Raw genomic sequence first — 6,536 nt, forward strand, 5'->3', positions numbered from 1 at the left:
GCCCCCTCCAGCCCCGTGGACAGCACCTCCGGGCAGTCCAGTCTCCGGACCCCACCAGACCCTCGCCAGATCCCTGCCGCCTGCCTCCCCTCTCCATACTCTCCCAGCCTGTGCGCTGTGAGGACCCCGCCTGGGAGCCGGCTCTCACCTTCGCTCCCCTTCCCTTTCCCCAACGCCACATCTTACACCATCTCGCAGGGGTCGCAGTTCTGAGCCCGGCTCCCTGTCTGTCAGACCACATCCTCTCCCCTCCACTTTGAGCCCCGGGCCCAGGACAGAGATCGAGATCAGGGCAGTGAAGGGGGGAGGGATGAGGATGGAAGGGCCCCGCAGACACTGAACAGGAGTTCCGGGCTCCCTCCGCTCCCTCCTACGGAGGGAGAAGGACGGAAAACTCAGGGAGAAATTTAGAGGTCGCTTGGAGACTGAGGAACCCTGGGGCTGTAGCGAATCTGCGAGGGAGACACGTGCGCACGAACACACATGGGCGCATCATTCCTAAGTGCGGGATGGGAGCACTGGGCCCCCAGGACTGGCAGGCAGGGCTGTGGCGGCGTCCCGGGAGGCTGGAGAAGGTGCAAGCCCCAGGGTCACTCAATCCGCAGTTCAGCGATAGGACCGCGCGTCCGGAGCGCATTTCTCTGCAGAGCGGCCTCTGCTCTGGCCCCTGCGGCAGCCGTGACGCTTCTGCGCCCCCTGGTGTCCCGTTGCGGCGGTGCAGCCCGGCCTCAGAGGTCCGGATTTAAAAGGCTGGAGGTGGGGATGGTAGAGGGGTTGTCTTACGGTCAACTCCCTCCCTGAGCCAATCCGATTGCCAGCCCACACTTGCCATGAAAAAGAAGGAAGCAGTGGCGAGGGACTTGTCTGGACTAGGTCTCACCCGGCTTTTGCCAACGACCTGCTGCATGACTTTGGTCAGATACCCTTACCGATCTTTCTGAGCCTCAGTTTCTCCGTCTCCCTCCCAGGACTGCTAAGTGTACCAAACTCAGAATGAGTCACCTGACAGCCCTCCCTGTGGTCTGACCCGAATCCTAACCTTGTGCACTGCAGGCCCCTCTCTACAACTCCCTTTCCCCAACCTTTGGAGGGTGACTCAGAGAGCCCCCAGCCTCCCAGACTCCCCACCTCTCTCCGTGATTCATCTGGGTCTTTTCTCCCGGGGGAACAATTTCCTCAGCATTGAGTCACTGAGCTGGACGCAGTCCAGGCACCTGGCACAGGCTTGGCAGAGTCCTGGCTGTCTCTCTAGCTCATGAGGTATGCCTCTATGCTAGAATTCTATCACTTTTCTTTCAAATACCTTCAGTGGCTCCCTACCCTCAACACAAAAAAGTCCAAACCCTTAGCCTGACATGCCTGACCCTCCACAACTGAACCCTGACTTGTTGATTCCAGCTCTGACCCACCCCCACATGGTGATGCAGCCTCACTGTGGGCCTCTGCCCATGCCCCCCAATTCAGGGGCCCTCTGCATCCTTCCAGACTGCTCATCGTTTCAGAACCAGCTAGCGGCCCACCTCCCCAGGAGGCTTCCCTGGACACTGCCTTAGTTATATCCTTTTTTGTGTCCTTCGTGGAAACCATATCTGGGGCCTTTGGGAGAGGTGGGGACTAAGTAATTTGAGCCAACTCAATGAATTTCACAGCATCTTTAAAACAGGGTAAATTGTCTTATTTATTAATACAGTTGAGAATATTAGGTGGGCAAAGAGGTGTAAAGGTTCTAGTCTCAAAACGGCCTCCCTTTTTGGGCTTTAGTTTCTGTCTCTAAAATGGGGGTGACCAGTATAAGGGCTATTGTAAAGACTAATTCTAAATCCCACCCCAGGATATAAATCTCTCAGTAAGTCCTGAGCACATGTCACCAGCTTTGGATAGCCTTGGAGGACACAAGCACCCAGGAAATATCTGTTAGGGTCACTACCTAGAGCTACTTGTTCCATAGAAAGGGCCACCTGGGCCCTGCAGCTGAGAGCCAACTCTGGCCTGACACAGCCAACATCTTATATGTCCCCAACTCTAGGCAAGGCCCCCACAGCTGCTATGGCTTGTGTCTAGATGCACCCACCCCAAGCCTTGTGCAGTCATAGGTAGGGCAGCTGCATCTACAGTGTGTGATGCTGAGATGAAGGGTGTGATAACTAAATCAGCCCACTGATTGGTTTGGCACCTGCCCTAAACCCAGGAGCCTAGATTGAATATAAAAGGGACAGAAAAAAGTTGCTAAGGTCTCTTGGACTTGCATTTTCACTACTTTGTTGCTTTGCTGCGTTCTGCCCACCATAAATTGTTTCTTTTCTGCATGACCCTTTGCCATGCCACTCTGCCTTGGAGCCAGCTGGTTATGGACTGAAATCTCTATAAACTGTGAGCTAAATTGACCTTTTCTCTTCTAACTTTGGGTGTTGGGTATTCTGCCTCAGCAATGAGAGAAGTAACTAAGACAACACCCCTCACTTCTTGAGAAGTTATCTCTTAAATCTTAGTTGAGTCTCTCATACTGCAGCTCAATGGCTGGAGTCCCTGATACATGCTTATGTCTCTCTCAACTCAGAGAGATTCTGTGTCAATTTTTCAGAGTCAAGGATTTCTGGTACTGTTTCAGGCCTAACTCTATCATAGTTTTGCAATGTGATCCTGGGCAGGCCCCTCTACTTCTCTGGGCATCAACTTCCCCATCTGTGAAATGTTAGCATGTTCAATAAACAAGCAGCTTATTTCTTTTAATTTGCTTGGTAGGATGCAGAACCCTTTCACAAACACCCTTTCAGGAAAATCACTGAAATTCCCCAACCAGCCCCTTTCCAGTGGAGGCAACCAAGCTCCTCCAGTTTGCAGGGTTGGGGGTGCTCGCCAAGCTCACAAGGCTAGGAAGTGGGCCCTCCTTGTGGACTGGAACTCCTCCACTGCCCCTCAGATCCATGCCCTCATTCCAACTCTCCATTTGATCATCCTGCGCTGGTCCCTGCCCCACTCATGTTGGCTTCTCCTGGAAGCATTTAAAATTTCTGATGCCTAGAAACCCTATCCTTGTCAGCCAAGGATGAGATGCATCTAATAAAGCAGCAAGTTAGAATTACTTGGGCACTTTAAAAAATATCTGGGATGGGGTACCACTGTGGCCATAGCTGACCCTGCTCACAGCATTAGCTGGACTCCCCACAACCTGTAAGGTAACATTCAAGCCCTCAGCATGACATCCAAGGATCACCCCGGATGGCTTTTCTGCTGTTTCTCCTGCCCCTTCCTACCAACAGCAGTGCCCAACTCCTCACTGTACCCAGAAATTTCTGGCTTTTCTTTCATCTCGCTTTTGCTCAACCTGTCCTGCTCCTATGTTGAACACCTTTTCCCAGGGCATATCTGCCTGTCGGTATCATGCATTTGTGCATTCATTCATGCCACAGGCACCTATTGAGAATTTGCTCCGGGCCAGCTATTGAGGATAAAGAAGTTAAAAAGTCAGCTCTTGTGAGACACAGGCGGAAAACTGTCATTGGTAAAGAAGTAGCCCCAGCATGGTCTACCCAGTAGACACTGCCCTCTCCCTTTCTCACACATCCCCAGTGCTTCCTTGAGGGAGGGGCTGTCTGATCCTTCACTGTGTCCCCACAGGCCAACCCAGGGTGAGATCACTGGTGCCCAGGAAGCCTGGTAAAATAAAAGGATGGTTTCCATGTCAACATCTCTCCATTTCCCACAACAAGTACTGGCAGGGCCTCAACAGATCCCAAATCTGTTCCCATGTCCCATGACCACGTGTCCCGCTTCTGTGAACCTGTTTGACTCCTGACATGTATCTACCCTGCAGCTGATCATGGTCACATCCACAGACGCCCAAGTTCAAACTCGAGCCACTCCCTAAGTAAGCTCAGGCAAGGCTCTGGCCTTCTCCAGCCCCGGAATTCTCAGCAGTTCAGACAACTGAGGCAGAAGAAGGCAGAATCCAGGCCTCACTGAGAAGAAGGTAGCTCTCCTGGACAGGCAGGCCCACCCAGGCAAGGACTATGAGCAAGGACCAGATCCCAATCAGGGAGGCTCCTCAGGAGAGAGCTTTCAGCTCTGTCTATTCATGACCTGGGTGAAGCCCACTGACTAAGAGAGGGCCCCACCATGCTCTATAGGGGCTGTGCACAGAACAGTCCTAGGAGCTTCCTGGGAGAAGCTGTCTCCTCTGCAGAGTCTGTTTCCCTCTAGACCCTGTCGTCGGCACTTTAGCCCTGGAGTGGCATGGGTGTGCACTTGGGTAGGGCAAGGCACCCTTAGGCAGCTCTGTGTGTGTGTGTGTGTGTGTGCATACAGGTATGTGCCTGTGCACAAGTGCAAGTGTGTATGCACATATGCATATGTATGTGTGCAGTTGTGTGTATGCCCAGGTATGTTGTGAGTAGGTGTTTATGTGTGAATGTATGTGCGAGTGTTTATGTGCGTGCATTTGAGTTCATAGTCGACAAAAGTGCTGCCCATGGCCACTAGTCCAGGTCACGGTCTGTGTGTCCTGGCAGCAACTCCAAGTCAGGAAGAGCCCAGGCCGAATGAACAGAGGCCTAGGGATGAGGGAACATGGGGCAGATCAGCCAGAAGCCTCATCCATTTCCAGGTCATTTGCAAACAACAGATGGCCAGCTCCATACCCTTCAGGGGAAAGAGACCATAAGATTCTAGTCCAGGACCTGCAGCTCACATACAGAGGACTCAGGATTTGGAATTCCGTGGGCCTAAGTATCTGCTGCTCGTCACCCACAAGCTTCAAGATCCTTCCTCTGCACGAGGCTGCCCTAGACCCCATAGAGTTACACAGACACACACGTGCATGCGCATACACACCCTACGCACTACCAGAATCTAAACACACACACACACACATACACACACACACACACACACACACACACCTCTACACAGATACACAGCCCTACACAGACCCCCATGGCTCCGACTCACAGGCACAGGTGGGCACACAGCTTTGCCGCCTCTTCCTGCTCCTCCTAATGTCCCTCTGGAGTTGTCTCTTCACATCCAGCTCTGCCTCTGCCTCTGTCCCACTCATGTGGCTCCCGGCTGCCCACAGGACACAGTGGGAGCCCTGGTCCCGGCCAGAAAGTCCTCCAGGCCCATAAGCCTGGCCAAGGCTGTACCACCCCCAGCCATACCCACACTGCCTTCTGGCCACACTCGCACACCTCCAGGACATCTTGTCACTCTGGAGCACTCAGCCTTCCCGCTATGCCGTCAGCTCCAGGGCACAGAACTTTTTCTTTGTTTTACTCATTGCCATATCCCCAGCTCTAGAAGTCATGACCTAGAAGAACTGCTCAAAAATGCATTCAGAAATCAGCAGTAGAACCTTCCTCTCAGCCTGATCTGCCTCCCTTTGTGAGACTTAACTATATATACGTTTGCCCAGGTCCCTCCTCCATGAGACTGGGGCTCCTCTAGGAAGAGCTGGGTCTGATTCAGCTCCATCCGCCCACGCCCAGCATGGGGCCACGGGCAGAAAGTAGGGGGAAGGCCCCGTTAGGGCTGTGTGACAACCCCTTCTAGGAGCTCAGGGATATTTAGAAGGTGGAGCCATTTGGGCCAATCACACAAAGTCCAACTGTCACAGTTACGAGGCCTCCAGACTGCCTTCTCTCCCCACTCCGAACCCTTCCGATGTTACTCCAGCTAGCCACTGCTTGCACATTCCCAGGGATGGGAAGCTCACCCTCTTCCCAGCCAGTTCCTTCCCATGTGAGATGGCTCTGCCTGACAGTGACTCCTCCTACCGCACCACTCTCTCAACCTGGGTTGTCCCGAGTCACAAATTCCCATGGGACGCAGAGAGGAAGACAGGCAGAAGGAGAAGCAAATCCCAGTACTCAGAGATGCCCTAATAACCTTTCCAGATCTGAGAAGACAGGGAAGAAGCTCTTGGCTCTCAGCCTACCCCAGGTAAGCAAACGGCCTCAAGGCCCTCAGGTAACCCCACCCCACAACTATCTCGGGAGACCCGGAGAGAAGCAGAGAAAGCCCAGAGTAACTCTCACCTCTGCTGGGCTGTGTGCCCTCATGGAGCCCCTGGCCCCTCACAGAGGTCCCCCACAGAACCCGCTCCCTGCCTCGATCTCATTCCCTTCACTGACTTCCCACCCCACTCCGCCCTCATCCCCCATGCCCCTGCCCAGTCCTGACAGAGGCCCCACTCTCTGCCGTCCTGTCCTCTCTCCTCACTGGCTCCTCCTGCCCTCTAGTCTACAGGACCAGAAGCAACGGCTCTGGCTCCTGCCCTCAAAGTGCAACCTGGAGATGCATCGTCCTGAGCCCTGCTGACAGGCTGGATGGAACGGAATGGGCTGCTCATCGGACAAGGGTGGCTGCCCAGAGCCCTGCCCAGCCTCACAGATGGCCCACCAGGCTGCCTAGCTTTGCCCCTCCAGCTATTCCTGGGCTGGCCCTGTGCAAGCAGTCATGACCCTGGTACCCCTCAATATATACATACCCCAGGGCTGTCCAGAGCTAAACCCAAAAGAGGTACTGAGGCAAAAAAAATC

The sequence above is a fragment of the Fukomys damarensis genome, unplaced genomic scaffold (genome assembly GCF_012274545.1).
Source record: "Fukomys damarensis isolate Sample0158 unplaced genomic scaffold, DMR_v1.0_HiC HiC_scaffold_16, whole genome shotgun sequence".
NCBI classification, from domain to species: domain Eukaryota; kingdom Metazoa; phylum Chordata; class Mammalia; order Rodentia; family Bathyergidae; genus Fukomys; species Fukomys damarensis.